Genomic DNA, 20,906 nt, shown 5'->3' on the forward strand with positions numbered 1-20,906 from the left:
TTGTTTCCCAATTGATGGACAACAACTAATTTGCTAGTCTTCGGATACTTTTTGTGAGGATTTTCTTCTAAGTTATAACCTAGTTGTGATGAGTTTAATTTTCGCATGATGACTTTAAGATGCTTCAGATGAAGATTTCCAACAAAAATCTTGGTAAGATGTTACTGGAACCTAGGAGAGCAATGAGGATTGGCTATATATACCTGGGAGTCACCTACAAAGAGCTAATTGAAGTTGATGAGATCATTAAGCAAGAGTGTAGAGATAAAAGGGAAGATCCAGAACAGGGCCCACATATCCATTACATGGAGATAATCCAGAAAACGAAATTGAAAAAGAGGAATTAGGTAAGAGGAGAACCATGAGAGAGTAATGCCTTTAAAAGCCTTGAAAGCCTTAAAGAAGCATGATGCAGAAATTTAAGGTTCATTGGTAGGGCTAATAGTGAGTAGGAGCCTTTCGTGTAAGTGAATAAGATAGGACTTCTTTCCTATTTGGGAAGGTCTGAGAAAGTTACTAGATTTCTCTTTTGAATATTGTGTATACATCATATTAGAGAGTTTCTGGAATTGAAGAGCTCAAATAGGATGTTATTTGCATTTATATATTATTCAGAGAGGTACATGGACAAAGTCATATAATTTGATAAGTAAAAACTCCATTTTTTATCTAGTCAAAACAAGGAAAGTGCCTTCATTTTTGATCCCTTTAAACTAGTTGTGCTCTGCCCACTTCTAAAGACTATCGCATTGTCCATTCTGACAAGGTTCTTTGATAATGTGTTCTATTGGTCCCAAAGTGACAGTATGGGTAAAGGTGGTGGGTGGAGGGAGGGTTACTGGGTCAATGAATTGCTGGAAATATAAATTCAAGGTGAAGCACTAAAATAAACATGTGTGCTTCTAGGAGCCTACAATTTAATAGAGATGAAATATAATACGGGGAGGGGATACATGAACACAAGTATACAATTACTATGATATATAGCATATGATAGGGCAAAGTAGAAATATAAAATAAGCAATATAATTCAACAAAGCTTTTTAAGAGCCTATTGTCTAAAATACAAAGACAAAAAAAAAAAACTGCCTTCAAATAGTTTACAATCTAGCGGGATGATGCAAAATTGTATAATTAAATAAAAACAAAAAGATATATACAAAATATTTTCAAGAGAGAAATATTGCTAACTTGGGGAGGTGAAGAAGAGGTCAAAAAAGAATTTAAAAAGAAATTAGTTTCCTACAATATACTTTGATGTACTAGAGACTTTTTGAGGTATAGCAAAGAAAAGTAAAGAACTTCTGGTGAGGAAAGCAACTACATTAATGTTGGTCATCACCTTCTTTGAAAATTATGGGTTTACATGCCCCAATTGATAATTGAACAAAAGATATGATCTGTGCCCTATGCAAATTCATGCATATCCTTTGACCTAACAACATCGCAACTAGGCATAAATATCGAAAGAGATTCAGAAAAAGGCAGAAAAAAAAAAAGAAAAATGTCATATGTACAAAAATTTGTAGCAGTTCTCAGAACCAAATAAAAATAGAAATTGAGGAAATGTCCATCATCTAGGGAATGACTCAATAAACTGTGGTTTGTGTTTATGATGGAATATTATTTTTCTCTGGGAAGTAATGAGCAGGGTGCTCTCAGGGGAAAAAAAAGAAAAAAAAAAAAAAACTTGGAAAGTCCTCCATGAACAAAGTGAAATACAAAGTAATAGCCATGTTCTGGGATGACCAGCTGTAAAAGACTTTGTTATTCTCAGCATTGCAATCATCCACAACTATTCTGAAGGACTTCTGATGAAAAATTCTATTCATATCCAGAAAAGGAACTATTTTGATCTGAGTACAGATGGAAGCATTCTCTTTCTCTCTCTCTTTCTTTTAAACTTAAATTTTCTTAAAGGGTTTTATTTTCATTAGGGTGGGAGATCTATGTTTTCTTTTACAACTTCACATTTATGGAAATATTTTGCATAATTTCACATGTGGTTTCTTAATTTTGGGTGGGAATAAGGGAGATAATCTAGAAACCAAAAATCTTAAAAACAAATGTAAAAAAAATGTGCTATTAAATGTAACTGGGGAAAAATTAAAGAAAAAAGAAAAAAAATTATATGGACTTAGAGAGTTGTTCTAGATGCTGAGTTGGCCAAAGACACATAATTATATATAACCAGGGACTTTCTTAACTTTAAATTCAGTTGTGCATCTACTACACCATGCTGGCCCTCTCTGCCCCAACCCTATCTACTCATCCACCACAGTCTAACCCTCTCCCTACCCATTCATGCAGTGCCTCTTCCCCATGAACATTATTTTGGTAGCAGATTGCCCACATCACAGTTGACCTCAAAAGTGATCTCTCTATTTAGTACCTGAAAAATACTTACCCAAATTCTTTGAAAGCCCCTTTATTTATTCTCATATTGCCTAGATTTTGGGGTGATTCATAATGTATCAATAGGTATCTTTCAGATTGAGGGCTGTCTGATCAGTATCCATCATGTCCCTGCACAAAATCTGGATTTCGTATTTTTGATTCTGTAGAAAGCCTTCTTTTCTTACAGTATCTAAAGACTTAGATCTCATATCCCATATCATTTGAACCCAGTTTCTCCAAACCTCCCAAATGGTCCTGAGTTTCTTATAAGGATCTTCCTCCAGCTCCAGCTCTACACCAGAAGATAACTTCACTAAAAGTTGCCCAAAGATGAGCCTGAAGCAAATGCTCCATTTTTGCAACTTAATATTCTCAGTAACAACTTTAGAAAGAGAATAGGAATGCTAAACATTACCTTAAAAAACAGAAACTACCTATGCTAAAGGAGAGATAAATGGCTGCCAGGCTCAAGCTTCCATTTATAGGATAGCAAGCATCACACCTAAGCCAAGTGTTATCATTGCTTTGGACAAAGGTGTTATTTCAGTACATACTGGTGAAGTGAAGTCAATCAGAAAACAGAAGTTCTTTCTAACCTCTAAAAATGCATTTCAATTTCAGCATACATCTCTAGAAACTAATTCATGGCTCTGACATTTTCATAGTCTTTATCTTGAATTTCTATCTCCATCTACCTCTTCCAATATATGAATATGGTTTTCTATCCATATGACTACACAATATGATTATCCATATGACTATTCCATCCAAATGACTGCCATTTATGCCAGCTGGGCTGAGATCCCTGAAATTTATCAGTTCTTATTAGAGCCTTAGATACAGTAGCTAACATGAAAGAAAGAACTGGTATTTGCCCACCAAATGGTCAGGACTCTTTAGTTATTCTTTCTTTTCTTAGATTTGTTATTAGATTTTCAAATTTTAGATTATACTCTTGGTAAATTAAATATTCTTTTTGACTCTAGTCCTTTGCCAATATAGTTGGAGTTGCAGCTTTCTGGATGTTCCAATGAGCACTTAAACTTTCTATTTTTCCCCTTTATTTATAGTACTTACCACCTTTTTATGTCTTCCTTATGAGCTTTTAAATGAGCTATAAGTACATTCCTGTTTAATATCTGCTAATTCTGTTTTTAGTCTCTATCTTTGATCCTCCCATTTCATTCCCCTGGGTCTTTAATCCTTTGCTTAGTTCTACCTACTCTGCAAATTAGTCCAATCTTCCTTGGATTGAACTAATAGAACCTTCTGTTGACTAATAAGATAGAAAGAAAGCCAATTATTCCTCCATAGTTTCCAATACTTTCCTGACTAAAATGTGGGTGCCTCACTTCAGATCTTGCAGAAGGGCTCCTTTTAGAATTTGAAGCCCTTTACTATATGTTTTATATCACTTGAATTCAGTTTCTCAAATCTTTCTAACTATAAGGACTTCCCATCATTACATCAACAGAAAATAATTTCATTAAAAGCTGCCCAAATATGGGTCTGAAACAAATGCTCCATTTTCACAAACGAATATTCCTAATGACCTAACATCAGAAAATAAATAGAAGCATATTGCCTCCAGACACACTTAACCCTGCTTTCCATGTGGGAAACTCTCAAGAAATATTACTTCAAAAAAGTTCTCCATTAAATTCACTCAAGAAATGTCCTGAATGCTGGATTAAAGTAATCTATTTGACAATCTTATCAGAATTTTGGTGTTTGAACCCAGGGAGAATCAAAGAGAAGTCGCCTAGATTACAATTATTGCTTCTTCCTTCAGCACATGGAGGGAGGCACAGAGAAAGATGACAATGAGTACTCTAAATAAGCCATAAGTTCAGGATCACATAACTAGTGAGGATGGGGCCTTCAGAGATGATTTAGCCTCACCCTTTAATGTTACACATGAAAAAACTGTTTTCAGGAATGTTAAGTGACTTGTCCAAAGTCTTGGTACAATGAAACGGCACATCTAACAACTTGGTGCAGTGAAAAGAGCATTAATTTTAGAATTTGTGAACCTGTCATTTCCACTTACTACCTATGTGATCTTGGGAAAGCCGTTTAATCTTTATAGACTCCAGTTTCCTTACCTATAAAAGAAGGGAATTGAACTGGAAAGCCTTTCAGGTTCTTTTCAGCTAAGTGTCTCAAGGACACATTAACCTAAAATATGTGACATATCTTTTTGGCACATAATCCATTAATTTATGTCTGAAAAGCAATTGTTAGTCATTTGTACTGCCATCCCATCCATCTTACTATTCTGTTTCATCTCACACTACTCCCCCTCACAGTTTTGATGCTTTTGCCAAAACAGGCTATTTGCAATTCTCTAGACACATTCTGTTCTTTCCTTTCCCTAGTGCACATACTCACAATGTCCCTTATACCTGGAATGCATTCTTCCCTACTCTATCATTTCTACCTAATGGAATGTCTTTGATTCTGTAAAGTTCAGTTCAGGAACCACCTCTTCCATAATGCTTTTTCTCATTCCCTATCCCAAGTATTTTATGTTATTCCTTTTCTCTCATATCACTAATTTATGTTATCACTCACATCCTCCTGGTATAATAGATAACTTCAGATTGGACAACAGAATCACCTGGGCTCAAACCTTGCCTCTGACACTTAATAGCTTTGTGCCTCTAGGCAAGTCACTTAACTTTTCGGGACTCCAAGCAGCTATTCTGTATTCATAGACAGGGTTTTATTAATGGGAACTCCCTATACCAAATAAATTAAAGATCTATACTAAAAACAATAACAAAGAATTGTAAAACTCTAATACACTCTATCAATCTTGTCAATATTCTGTCTCTTTTTGAATGTGCTAGCATTTAGCACAGTGCCTATAACATAGTAGGTGCTTAAAAAAGTTGATCAACTGATTTATATTATTTGTCCTTTGTACATCTCCTAAATCTTTATCATTCTTTAACTAATCAAATAAATTATGTGTCTTATCATTTCTATTAGAGTATAAACTCCTTGAGGGTTTGGACCATGGCTTGCTTAATCTTGTGTCTCCTAGTACCTTAAATAGTACCTTTGTAGTGACTTTAGTAGGTTCACAATGATTTTTTGTTGTTGTTGTTGTTGTTGGATTGTATTTAATATAAAGGAAATTATTAAAGAAGAATTATCTATTAAATCGCTGCCTTTCTTAACTATCACAATAACAAAAGAAAAAAAAAAGGCACCAATGCATAGTACAACTTGCCCTGGATCATAAAAACCAAACAGTCATGACATGGCTAATACTTTTCTAATTTTCCATTTGGTTACTTATCCCCCCAGCAACAATGTGACTGAATTGTTAAATTTAGGAACACCAGTTTAGTGAATAATTTAATGAGAAGGCTAAGAAAAAGCAATGATGGACCTAACTTGTGCTATTTGTGTCTGGCAAAGAGAATTTTGGATGAATAAAAAAAAAAACCTGGCTTGAGGTATTTCCTTAGCCTGATTATATCCTTTATTCAGGCATTTTTCAGTTATGTACATGTATATATATATATATATATATATATATATATATATATATATATATATATATATATATATATATATATATATATATATAATTTTAAAGCTTTTTATTTTCAAAACATATGCACAGATAATTTTCCAACATTGAATTTTTCAGCATTTCAACATAGTTTTGTGTTTCAGATTTTACCTTCTTTCCCTCCATCCCCTCTCCAGGATGGCAAGCAATCCAATATATGTTATACATGTTAAATATATGTTAAATACAATATGCGTAAATATTTATACAATTATCTTCCTGCGTAAGAAAAATCACATTAACATGGAAAGTAAATGAGTAAGAAAACAAAATGCAAGCAAACAACAACAAAAAAAAGTGAGAACATTATTATTCATATTCCATTCCCACAGTCCTCTGGATGTATATAGTTCTCTTTGTCACAAGATCATTGGAACTGGTATCAATCATCTCATTGTTGGAAAGAGTCACGTTTATCAGAATTGATCATCATAAAATACTGATGCTGCCCAGACATTGATCTCCTGGTTCTGCTCATTTCACTTAGCATCAGTTCAAGTAAGTCTCTCCAGGCCTCTCTAAAATCATCCTCCTGATCATTTCTTTTAGAACAATAATATTCCATAATATTCATATACCATAAATTATTTAACCATTCTCCAATTGATGGGCATCCACTCAGTTTCAAATTTCTTGCCACTACAAAAAGGGCTGCCACAAATATTTTTGCACATGTAAGTCCCTTTCCTTCCTGTAAGATGTCTTTGGGATATAGGCCTAATAGAAACACTGCTGGATCAAAGGGTATGTACAGTTTGATAACTTTTTGAGCATATTTCCAAATTGCTCTCCAGAGTGGCTGGATCTGTTCACAGTTCCACTAACAGTGTATCAGTGTCCCAGTTTTCCCATATCCCCTCCAATATTCATCATTATCTTTTCCTATCATCTTTAGCCAATCTGAGAGATGTGTAGTAGCATCTCAGAGTTGTCTTAATATGCATTTCTCTGATCAACAATGACATAGCACCCCTTTTCATATGACTACAAATGGTTTTAATTTCTCCATCTGAAAACTCTCTGTTCATATCCTTTGAACATTTATCAACTGGAGAATGGCTTGAATTCTTATAAATTTGGGTAAATTCTCTTGATATTTTAGAAATGAAGCCTTTATCAGAACCCTTAAATGTAAAAATATTTTCCCAATTTATTGCTTTTCTTCTGATCTTGTCTGCATTAATTTTTTGTATGAAAATTATGAAAAATTTTAACTTAATATAATAAAAATTATCTATTTGGTGTTCAATTATGAGTTCTAGTTCTTCTTTGGACACAAATTCCTTTGTTCTCCAGAGATCTGAGATGTAAACTATCCTATGTTCCTCTAATTTGCTTATAATATCACTCTTTATGTCTAAATGTCATGCATTCTGCACCTTAGGTTGGATCATATATGGACTTAAGTCTATCAAATTCTCTTTGTAATGTGCCAGGAATAACATCTTCAGAAATTTGACATTTAAAAAAAATGTGTTTCAAGGGAGATGGTATTGAATTTTAGGAATAAAATGATTTAACTTTTGTCTCATTTAAGGAAGGTGAACATTGGATTTTCCTATTACAGTAATCTCCAAACAATTGGTTGGGATCTTGTAAAACTTAGAACTTATATGACAGAATCTAAGGTAGTACTTCCCTCACTGTCTCTCATACACTTACCCCTCACTCTAAGATTTATCATAATTCCCTTTGGGGAAAGGATTCTCATTTGCAATATCAAGTTCACCCACTCAGTAAACCCATTCAATTTTACCAGGATCACCAAATTCTTCCCATCTTTCTTGATTGTTTAAATGCCATAGGTAAAATGAAAAAGATTGTCTTCTTCATAAGAAGATATGTTTCCTTATCTAATAATGTGAGTAGAATAATCTTAAGTTTTTAAATTATTATTTTAGACAATATCTAAGTTCCAATGAAGTGCTGCATCATGGCATGGTAATAATCTGAGTTTCTTGGAGACCATAATAATAATAATTTTCAAGTAATACCAAGCTAGAAAGACTTCATATTTGGAACCAATAATAAACTGTGCCTCTCTGTTATTTGAAGTTAAATTCAGCTAAATCTAAAGAAACTAGCTGCAGAATAGAGAACCCCAAAGACTCTGCTAAAAAGCTATTAGAAATAATTCAGAATTTTAGCAAAGTGGCAGGATACAAAATAAATCCACATAAATCCTCAGCATTCTTATATATCACCAACAAAATGCAACAGCAAGAGATACAAAGAGAAATTCCATTCCAAACAAATGTTGAGAGTATAAAGTATTTGGGAATCCATCTACCAAAGAATAGTCAGGACTTATATGAGAAAAATTACAAAACACTTGCCACAAAAATAAAGTCAGATTTAAATAATTGGAAAGACATTCAGTGCTCTTGGATAGGCCAAGCAAATATAATAAAGATGACAATACTCCCCAAACTAATCTATTTATTTAGTGCTATACTAATCAGACTCCCAAGAAACTATTTTAATGACCTAGAAAAAAATAACAACAAAATTCATATGGAAGAATAAAAGGTCGAGAATTGCAAGGGAACTAATGAAAAAAAAGTCAGAGGAAGGTGGTCTAAGTGTACCTGATCTAAAGCTATATTATATAGCAGCAGTCACCAAAACTATTTGGTATTGGCTAAGAAATAGAATGGTAGATCAGTGGAACAGATTAGATACAAAGGACAAAAAAGGGTACATCTATAACAATCTAAACTTTTTCATATGGAAGAATAAAAGGTCAAGAATTGCAAGGGAACTAATGAAAAAAAACTCAGAGGAAGGTGGTCTAAGTGTACCTGATCTAAAGCTATATTATATAGCAGCAGTCACCAAAACCATTTGGTATTGGCTACGAAATAGACCGGTAGATCAGTGGAACAGATTAGATACAAAGGACAAAAAAGGATACATCTATAGCAATCTAATCTTTGACAAACCCAAAGATTCCAACATTAGGGATAAAAATTCATTATTCGGAAAAAACTGTTGGGAAAACTGGAAATTAGTATGGCAGAAATTAGATATGGATCCACACTTAACACCATATACTAAGATAAGATCAAAATGGGTCCATGATTTAGGCATAAAGAGGGAGATAATAAATAGATTAGAGGAACAGAGGATAATCTACCTCTCAGACTTGTGGAGGAGGAAGGAATTTATGACCAGAGGAGAACTAGAGATCATTATTGATCACAAAATAGAAGATTTTGATTACATCAAACTAAAAAGTTTCTGTACAAATAATACTAATGCAAACAAGATTAGAAGGGAAGTAACAAATTGGGAAAATATTTTTAAAAACAAAGGTTCTGACAAAGGTCTCATTTCCAAAATATATAGAGAACTGACCCAAATTTATAAGAAACCGAACCATTCTCCAATTGATAAATGGTCAAAGGATATGAACAGACAATTCTCAGAGGAAGAAATTGAAACTATATCCACTCACATGAAAGAGTGTTCCAAATCACTACTGATCAGAGAAATGCAAATTAAGACCACTCTGAGATACCACTACACACCTGTCAGATTGGCTAAGATGACAGGAACAAATAATGACAAATGTTGGAGGGGATGTGGGAAAACTGGGACACTAATACATTGCTGGTGGAGTTGTGAAAGAATCCAGCCATTCTGGAGAGCAATCTGGAATTATGCCCAAAAAGTTATCAAACTGTGCATACCCTTTGACCCAGCAGCGCTACTACTGGGATTATATCCCAAAGAAATACTAAAGAGCGGAAAGAGACATATATGTGCCAAAATGTTTGTGGCAGCTCTTTTTGTTGTAGCTAGAAACTGGAGGATGAATGGATGTCCATCAGTTGGAGAATGGTTGGGTAAATTGTGGTATATGAAGGTTATGGAATATTATTGCTCGGTAAGAAATGACCAGCAGGAGGAATATAGAGAGGCCTGGAGAGACTTAAATCAACTGATGCTGAGTGAAATGAGCAGAACCAGAAGATCACTGTATACTTCAACAACGATACTGTATGAGGATGTATTCTGATGGAAGTGGAAATCTTCAACATAAAGAAGATCCAACTCACCTCCAGTTGATCAATGATGGACAGAGGTAGCTGCACCCAGAGAAGAAACACTGGGAGGGGAATGAAAATTGTTAGCACTAATATCTGTCTGCCCAGGTTGCATGTACCTTCGGATTCTAATGTTTATTGTGCAACAAGAAAGTGATATTCGCACACATGTATTGTACCTAGACTATATTGTAACACATGTAAAATGTATGGTATTGCCTGTCGTCGGGGGGAGGGAATAGAGGGAGGGGGGGTAAATTGGAAAAATGAATACAAGGGATAATATTATAAAATATATATATATATATATATATATAATAAAAAAAAAAAAAAAAAAAAAAAAAAAAAAAAAACAATCTAAACTTTGACAAACCCAAAGATACCAACATTAGGGATAAAAATTCATTATTTGGAAAAAACTGTTGGGAAAACTGGAAATTAGTATGGCAGAAATTAGATATGGATCCACACTTAACACCATATACCAAGATAAGATCAAAATGGGTCCATGATTTAGGCATAAAGAATGAGATAATAAATAGTTTAGAGAAACAGAAAATAGTCTACCTCTCAGACCTGTGAAGGAGGAAGGAATTTATGACCAGAGGAGAACTAGAGATCATTATTGATGACAAAATAGAAGATTTTGATTACATCAAACTAAAAAGTTTCTGTATAAACAATACTAATGCAAACAAGATTAGAAGGGAAGTAACAAATTGGGAAAATATTTTTACAGTTAAAGGTTCCGATAGAGGTCTCATTTCCAAAATATATAGAGAACTGACCCTAATTTATAAGAAATCAAACCATTCTCCAAATGATAAATAGTCAAAGGATATGAACAGACAATTCTCAGATGATGAAATTGAAACTATATCCACTCATATGAAAGAGTGTTCCAAATCACTACTGATCAGAGAAATGTAAATTAAGACAACCCTGAGATACCACTACACACCTGTCAGATTGGCTAAGATGACAGGAACAAATAATGATGAATGTTGGAGGGGCTGTGGGAAAACTGGGACACTGATACATTGTTGGTGGAGTTGTGAAAGAATCCAGCCATTCTGGAGAGCAATTTGGAACTATGCCCAAAAAGTTATCAAACTGTGCATACCCTTTGACCCAGCATTGCTGCTATTGGGCTTATATCCCAAAGAAATACTAAAGAGCAGAAAGGGACCTGTATGTGCCAAAATGTTTGTGGCAGCTCTTTTTGTTGTAGCTAGAAACTGGAAGATGAATGGATGTCCATCAATTGGAGAATGGTTGGGTAAATTATGGTACATGAAGGTTATGGAATATTATTGCTCTGTAAGAAATGACCAGCAGGAGGAATACAGAGAGGCTTGGAGAGACTTACACGAACTGATGCTGAGTGAAAGTAATAGAACCAGAAGATCGCTGTACACTTCAATGCTGTATGAGGATGTATTCTGATGGAAGTGGAAATCTTCAACATAAAGAAGATCCAACTCACTTCCAGTTGATCAATGATGAACAGAAATAACTACACCCAGAGAAGGAACACTGGGAAGTGAATGTAAATTGTTAGCACTACTGTCTATCTACCCAGGTTACTTATACCTTCGGAATCTAATACTTAATGTGCAAGAAGAAAATGGTATTTACACACATATATTGTATCTAGGTTATATTGTAACACATGTAAAATGTATGGGATTACCTGTCATGGGGGGAGGGAGTGGAGGGAGGGGGGCGTTAATTTGGAAAAAGGGATAATATTATAAAAAAAATTTACTCATGCATATATACTGTGGAAAAAAATCTAAATAAAAAAAAGAAAAAGAAAAAAAGAAACTGGCTGCAGAATGTTTCAGACAAAGTAACTCAGTCATTCAGTTATATTTGCATGTGATTCACTAAGAATCCATTTCATTGCATCAGTAGCTACAGGTAGCAACAATGTTTCCTCTATCAAATGAGACTTTATACTTAGCAATTCTGTAAGCAACACAACACAATTTAAGCAATTCTTTTGATGTTTAAAACTTTTAAAAAGATTATTTAGGCTTAATATATGCATATAATTTTCTGTGGAAATTATTTTGTCTTTCACATCCACATAACCGCATATATTCTGCAAACATAGTTTCTAGATATCTTTTCAATTTATTAGGTGCCATACTATCTGTACATATGGCTCCCAGTGATAAATATAATTAATCACATTCTCTGGATTTGGCTTTTTTTTTTTTTTTTTACTTTTGTGTTTCTGTACATCTGTTACTTAATTATTTCAATTGTTTTTTTTTTCTTTTGCTAGTTTCAATTGTTCCAATACATTTACTTTTTGAAGATATAAAGGGTATTAACCAAGACAAATATGATTAGAAATCAGTGCAAGTGGTTATACCATAATCAACCAATTAATGACTATTTATTATCTACTATATGCTTATCTCTCTGGAAGCATTGAGGATACAAACAGACAAAAGTCAAAATTTCTACTGTGAAGGGATTTGTGTTTTAACATGGGAAACATCATGTATGTGTACATGTGTATTATATAGATATGTGAGTGTCTGTATGTGAAATGAACACAGAATAGATTTACAATGGTTTGTGAGAGAGATCTAAAGAAATCTACCATAAGTGTAAAGATCTGATTGGAAAGAGAAATGACAGGAAGAAAGAAACCATTAGGAGGAAATATTTTTAGAAGTAATCTGGATATGAATTTTGAGAAAGTGAGAATAGAGAAGAGATTAATGTGAAAATAAAGTAGAATAGAAAAGATGGTGACTTGTTGGAAGTAAGAAAAGAGGCAAACATGAATTTGACCCAGAAAATGGGAAAATGGTGTAATCATTCAGAAAAAAATATTTTAAAAGAGTAGTTTTAGGAAAAAATGAACCCAGAATTAGATTGATTCATAGATAAACCAAAAATTGTTCAAATGGGAGGTAGAGGCAAGATGGTGGAGTAAAGGGGACTCTCTAGAACTCTCCCCAAGACACCTCCAAATGCCTTTAAATAATGACTCTAAACAAATTTTAGAGTGTCAGAAGACACAAGAAGAGAACAATTTTCCAACTGAAGATGATTTAAAAAGTCAGCAGAAAAGGTCTATTGCGCCATGTGGGTCGGAACACAGTCCTGGATAGCCTTGGCCCCCTAAAATCAAGAATAGGCCTCAGGAGCCACTGAATTAGCAGCTGCAGTGATAGTGGTAGTGGCTGCAGGAGGTCTCAGCCCACAGACAGGTAGAGTTGCAGTCCTTCAGCTGTAATATTGTTGATGTCAATCTTAAACATACGCTATAAATTTCCCATATTAAAAAAAGTAAAAACAATTTATCCATGTTGACTTCCTTGACCTTGATCTTTGATATTGATTCATATCTTGAATTTTCTGTTAAGTTTGGGTTTGGTTTATAGAAAATCCTAAAAATCTGCGAGTTCACTGAATATCCATTTTTTTTTCATTCAGTATTATAAACAATTTTGCTGGATATGACATTGTAGGCTGTAGACCTAGTTCTTTTGATGATATCAATAGATATGATTCCAGAACCTGTACTCTTTTATTGTGATTTCTGATAAGTCCTGTATAATTCTAATTGTAGGTCTAGAATATTAGAATTTTTTTTCTTGTTTCTTACAAAATGTTCTCTTTGAGATAAAAATTATCCCCAGAATAATATACTATGACCAAGTAGGATTTATGCCAGGAATTTATACCAGGGCTGGTTCAATATTAAGAAAATTATTATCATAATTAACTATATCAATAACCAAACTAAAACATATGATTACCTCAGAAGCATCTGACAAAATCCAATACTCATTCCTATTAAAAACACTAGAGAGTATAGGAATAAATTGAGTTTTCCTTAAAATAATCAGTAGCATTGATTTAAAACAATCAGCAAGCATCATATATAATGTAGATAAATTAGAACCATTACTAATAAAATCATGGATGAAACAAGGTTGCCCACTATACTGATTACTATTCAATAAATATTGTATTAGAAATGTTAGCTTTGGCAATAAGAGAAGAAAAAGAGACTGAAGGAATTAGATTAGGTAATCAGGAAATCAAATTAACACTTTATGCAAATGATATAATGATATACTTAGAGAATCCTAGAGAATCAACTAAAACACTATTAGAAACAATTTATAACTTTAGCAAATTTGCAGGATTCAAAATAACTCCATATAAATCATAAGCAATTTATATATTCCCAACAAAGTAAAACAGCAAGAGATAAAAAAAGAAATCCCATTTAAAATAATTATAAATAATAATAAAATATTTGGAAGTCTACCTGCCAAGACAAAGTCAAGAACTATATGAACACAGTTACAAAACACTTTCAGTGAAAATAAAGTTAGATTTAATCAATTGAAAAAATATCAAGTGCTTATGGGTAGGCTGAGCTAATATAATAAAAATAACAATACTGCCTAAATTAATCTATTTAGTTAGTGCAATACCAATCAAACTCCCAAGAAATTATTTTACAGAACTAGAAAAAAATAATAAAAAAGTTCAACTGGAAGAAAAAATATCAAGAACTTCAAGGGAAGTAATGAAACAAAATGCAAATGAAGTTGGCCTAATTGTACCAGACCAAAAACTATATTATAAAGTAACAGGCATCAAAAACATTGACCAGTATAATAGGTTAGATTCCCAGGACAAAATAGTCATCTAATGTTTGACAAACCCAAATACCCCAGCTTTTGGGGTATAATAAGAACTCACTATTTGACAAAAACTGCTGGGAAAATTGGAAATTAGTATAGCAGAAATTGGGTTTTGACCTATATCTAACACCCTCTACCAAGATAAGGTCAAACCCATTTTGATCCATGGGATCATAATTTAAACATAAACAGTGATATTATAAGCAAATTAAAAGAACATAAGATAGTTTACCTCTCAGGTCTATGGAGAATAAAGGAATGTGTGGTCAAAGCAGAACTGGAGTACATCATGGAATGCAAAATACTATATAATAATTTTTATTATAGTAAGTTAAAAGGGTATTGCACTAAGAAAACCAATGCAGACAAGATTAGATGGAAAGCAATAAACTGGGGGGGGGGGGGGGGGAATTTACATTCAAGGGTTCTGATAAAGGCCTCATTTCTAATATATATATATATGTGTATATATATATGTATATATATATATATACATATATATATATGATTGTATAGTGAGCAAATGGAAAGTAATAACTTTATGAGAAAGCAAGAACCTATAAAGCAAAACCAAAAGAATGAAAAAATAGAAAACAATGTGAAATATCTTATTGAAAAAAAATCTGATCAATAAAATAGATCCAGGAGATATAATTTAAAATTACTGGTCTATCTGAAAGCCATGATCAAAAAAAAAAAAGAGCCTAGATATCATCTTTCAAAAAATTATCAAGAAAAACTGTCCTGATATTCTAGAACCAGAGGGTAAAATAGAAATTTATAGAATCCACTGATCACCTCCTGATAGATCCCAAGATAACCACTCCCAGGAGTGTTCCCAATTCCAGAATTCTCAAGTCTGGATACTTGCATTCAGAAAGAAACAATTCAGATATAATGGAGCTACAGTCCAGGATAACAGAAGATTTATCATCTTCTACATTAAATAATCAGAAGGCTTGTAATATGATATTCCAGAGAGCAGTGGAACTAGGATTACAACTAAGAATCACCCACCAATCACTGTATAATTTTTCAGGGAAAAAGGTGGATATTCACTGAAATAGAAGACTTTCAAGTATTCATTATGAAAAGACTCAAGCTGAAAAGAAAATTTGATTTTCAAATGCAGGACTCATAAGAAGCATTATGTGGGAGGCAGTCAGGAAAGGGAAATCATAAGGGGCTTAATGTATGTTTACATTCCAGCATGGGAGGATGGTACTTATAATTCATAAGAACTTTCTCATTATTATGGCAGTTAAAAGAAGTATATGTAGAAAGGATCACAGATGTGAGTTGAATATGAAGGTATAATAGTGACAAAAGGTAAAATTAAGGAGTAAAAAAAGAAGTACTGGGGAAAAGGATATCTTTTTATCTGCCATAAAAGAGGCAAAAAAGTGGAAGGGAAAAGGAGAGAAGGGGAAGCAAGTAAACCTAACCCTCATAAGAATTGGCTCAGAGAAGAAATAATATACACATTCAATATAAGTATAGAAATCTCTCTTAACCTGCAGGAAGGTAAGAGGAGAAAGGAATATGCAAAAAGGGAGAGTGATAGAATAGAGGACATAGAAGCAAAACACTTGGTGGTGCAGTGGATAGAGCACAAGTCCTGAAATTAGGAGGATTTGAGTTCAAATGTGATCTCAGACACTTAACACTTCCTAGCTATGTGATCCTGGGCAAGTCACTTGACCCCAATTGCCTCAGAAGAAAAAAAAGGAGAAGAAGAAGGAGAAGGAGAAGGAAAAGAAGGAAAAGGAGAAGGAAAAGAAGAAGGAGAAGGGGAAGGGGAAGGGGGAGGGGGATGAGAAGGGGAAGGGGAAGGGGTGGGGGAAGGGGAAGGGGAAAGGGAAGGGGAAGAAGAAAACCAAGAAAGTCTTCCAAGACCTCGTGCAAAGTGAAATGTACTGTCTACAAAGCCATAGCAATGTTATGGAATATTCAGCTAAGAATGATATTGCAATTCTCTGCAATACAATGATCCAAGATTAATCTAAAGGACATATGACGAAAAATGCTATCCATATCCAGAGAAAAAACTGATTATGTCTGAATACTGATAGAAGCATACTTTTTTTTTTTCTTGAGGGGTTTTTTTTTGGGGGGGGGGAGGGAGAGAACTATGTTTTGTTTTGTTTTGTTTTTTCAACATCAAATTTATGGAAATGTTTTGTATAACTTCACTTATGCCTTATCAATTTGAAGATGGTAGTTAGATGCAATGTTCTTGTTTGGTTTTCTGGAGGTCTCTGGTCCAGCCTTTGTTTCAGTTCACAAATCACCATGAGAATAGCAAGGTGTTAAAATACACAGTGCAAATTCTTTATTGTCTCCTTGCCTGGGGCCCAGTTAGCTTTCTGGAGAGCCTTTCAGAGTCTTGGTTTCAGTGGAGAAGTGCAGGAGGCTAGTCACCACAGTGGTGTGAGATGGAGTGAATGAATCTCTCTGAGTCTGAGGGCTTGTGCTTCAGCCTCCAGTCACCAAAAAGGTGGACAATGGAATGAAAATGTTTCTCAGTCCCTGCTGGCTGTCATATACTCTATTATAATTACATTATCATAGATGTGAATCTTGTAGAACTATATTAAGTACTAAGTACATGTACTGAACTAGAGAACTATTAATCACCATGCTAAACTAGATAATCATTGCCTTTATCAATTCCACTGAGTAAGAATCCTTGTAAGAATCTTTGTTTTAAGTACAGAGTTCTGGCCCATAGCAGTTAGGGAGGGAAAAGGGGAAAGAATCTGGAATTTAAAGTTTTAAAAACAAATATTAAAAAAATTGTTTTTATGTAATTGGGAAAATATTAAAAGAAAAAAAAAAGTTCAGATAGACAGAGAATGCAAAAATCAAAGAATCTAAGAGCTAAAAAGTTCCAACTATTCTAGTCTATACCTGAAAACTAATCCTTTCTGTAGTATTCCATATTACTGATTTTCTTGCTGTTGAAGATTTTCAACAAAAAAGATCCTCTCCTAGTTATGATGTCTGTCTCTAATCCAAACAAATTTTCTAGAGACTAGAATTTCTCTAGAGTCTAGAGTCTCTAGATTCTTATATAGAAAGATTTCCAGCCTTTTCACAACCTTAGTTGCCTTTTTCTGAACAATACTTTCTTTCTTGTTTGACCATTGTTACCATGATGGACAGCTAAGTAATATAGGAGATAGACTGGGCTTGGAGTCAGAAAGACCCATTTTCCTGATTTCAAATTCAGGTTCAGACACTTCCTAGCTATGTTATCCTGGACAAGTCACTTAACTCTGTTTGTCTTAGTTTTCTTATCTTTAAAATGAACTAGAGAAGGAAATGGCAAATCACTCTAGTATCTTTGCCAAAAAAGCCCCAAATGGGGTCACAAAGAATCAGACCTCATTGAAATAACCAAAAACAATAATGTCCTTAATTAACAATAATAATATTCCAGATATCACCGAATCAAGACAAAATATGGCAAGATTAATACCTCCATGTAACATTTGCTTTGATATAGCCCAGGACACTATTAGCTTTTTGGACAATCAAGTTATATTTTTCACTGAGTTTGAAGTCCATTAAAACTTTTAACTCTTTTTCACACAAACAATTTTATTGCCAACTGTCCTCTACCCTATAATTGTCAAATTAATGTTTGGAATAAAATTATAATATTTCATATTTAATAACAACAGTAATAATACTGTATATTGTACTTTATGGCTTACAAGAACACTTTACAAATATCTTATTTTATCTCACATTTTTAAGTTGAGGATTTTGAGCCAGACATTGATTATATGATTAGCCCAAAGTCACATACTTGGTAAGAGTCAGGTCCTCCTGACTCCATGATCAATGTTCTATTTAGAACACTAGCTGCCCCAAGGTGGGGAAATCTTAACCACAAAGACTGTCAAATGCTTTGCTGGAAGTAAAATATAAGATGTGTACAGTAGTTCCCAATTCATCAGTTTTGTCAACAAAGGAAATGAGTTTAGTTTAACAGAGCCTATTTTTGTTGAAGCCAACCTGATTTATAGCAAGCATCATTTCTTTATTTACATGCTTATAAACCATATTTTTAATAACGTTTTCTCAAATTTGGCCTAAAAGAGAAGTCAAGATTGTTTTATAATTTTCTAACTCTACTCTTTCTTCTGTAAAAAAAAAAAAAAAAAAAGTTAGTCAAAATATTCCTTTCTTTAGTCCGCAGTAATTCTTCTGTTTTTCAAGTCTTCAAAAGATCACTGAATAAAATTTAGCAATCACATCTTATATATTTACTCCATGATTTAATTTGTCCAAGCTTTATGACCTGAAATGATCAAGGTGCCCATATACTGCCTGTTTTCTTATTCCTCTAGGTTTCTACTTTCTACAAATGATTTTTTATTCTAGTCCTCTGAGACTAAAGGCCATTGAACTAGGAAAAGAAAACAAAAAAAAAAAAGAAAAAAGAAAAGAAAAGAAACAAAGCCTTCTTAAAATGACTGTTATAATCCCATCTATTTTAGGCATTGATCCTTTCCTTGATAGCTAATTTTTTTGTTTTGTCATTCTGAGTATTCATTGCCAATTTCATCTGATTTGGACATTAACATTCTAATGGCATTCTTAAAGGACCAGGCTATTCCTTTGAATTACAGGGAAGTAAATAACTAGGTTGATAGAGTAATGTGTCTAGAGTCAGGAAAACTCAACTTCCTAAATTCAAATATGGCCTCAGGCCTTTCCTAGCTGTGTGACCCAGGGCAACTCACTTAATTCTGCCTCAGTTTCCTCATCTATAAAATGAGTTGGAGAAAGAAATAGCAAAATACTTCAATATCTGTTATGGGCCAGAACTCTGAACTTGAAACAAGGATTCTTACAAGGTGCTAAGTCAGTGGGTTGATAAAGAAAATGGTTATCAAGTTTAGCAAGTTTAATATAATTGATCTTACAACAAATAATGGTTTCCTAGTGACATAATGATTGGTTTATACTCAAAATACAGCAAATAAAGCTGAGACAAACTCAGCCAGAGTCAGAGCCAGAGACAGATTCAGAAGGGCCAGACACAAACTCAGAAGGGACTCTGAGACACATTCATTCCATTGTGCACCTTTGTGGTGTCTAGAGGCTGAAGCATAAGCCCTCGGATTCAGAGAGATTCACTTCATCTCACACCATTGTGGGGACTGGCCTCCTGCACTTCCCCCAGTGAGACCAAGACTGGTCTAAAAAGCTCTAAGAAAGCTAGCCTGAACTGCAGGCAAGGAAACTAGATTGTAAAGAGATAATAAAGATTTGGACTTTAACACCTGGCTATTCCTGTGGTGATTACTTGGCTGAAACGAAGGCTACCCCAAGAACTCCAGAAAACCAACCAAGAATACTACAAATATCTTTGTTAACAAAATCCCAAATGAAGTCATAAATAATCAGACATAAATGAAAAGATGACTGAAAACTCCTTTGGGTTCATCCTCAGTTATTTGTTTGTTCTTCCATTTTCTATACAAAGCTTTTTAAAATAAGTTTGGTGAAGTGTCCCTTATGCAGTTGCACTGATCTTTTTAGGTAGTTTTTGTTTGTTTGTTTGTTTGTTTGTTTTGTTTTTGTTTTTGCTTTTGTTTTTTTTTTTTTTTTTTTTTTTTTTTTTTTTTTTTTTTTCTTACACATAGGAATCATTTCTGTTCATATCTTCAAAATATCATTCTTGAAAGCTTCTTCCTCCAGGTCTGACTTCCTCTGAAAAATATCAGGCTATTCAAACCTTTTGAAATCCACAATCCATGTGATGGGGATTGAGATCCCTTTAAGATTCCTCTCAGACTGCCCAACTCCCATGGCTGACCTTGATTCACAAATCCTGGTCAAAAGTACCCTTTTGAATATCTGGGCCCAGCCTCCACCATCAGCTCAGCTTTCCCCAGCCCCCATTGGATCTGAGCTATCTGAAAAGCCTGCCAAGAACTTGGGGGTACCACCCACAATCCCCTTCTAGGTATAAAAGAGCCAAGCTGGAGCTGTCTCCTTGCAGGAGTCCTCCCCGCCAACACATGGTATCCTTCCGGCCATGTAAGGGTTCCTGCCCACCCAGCGGCCACCTCTGGCCCTGATGTCTTTCTAACTGAACTTTACTTCCAAATTTCTACAATAAACCTTTTATTTATCAATTTAGGTTTTCAGGACTGTAAATTCATTTACAGG

Source organism: Sminthopsis crassicaudata, chromosome 5 (assembly GCF_048593235.1).
Source record: "Sminthopsis crassicaudata isolate SCR6 chromosome 5, ASM4859323v1, whole genome shotgun sequence".
In the NCBI taxonomy this organism is placed as follows: domain Eukaryota; kingdom Metazoa; phylum Chordata; class Mammalia; order Dasyuromorphia; family Dasyuridae; genus Sminthopsis; species Sminthopsis crassicaudata.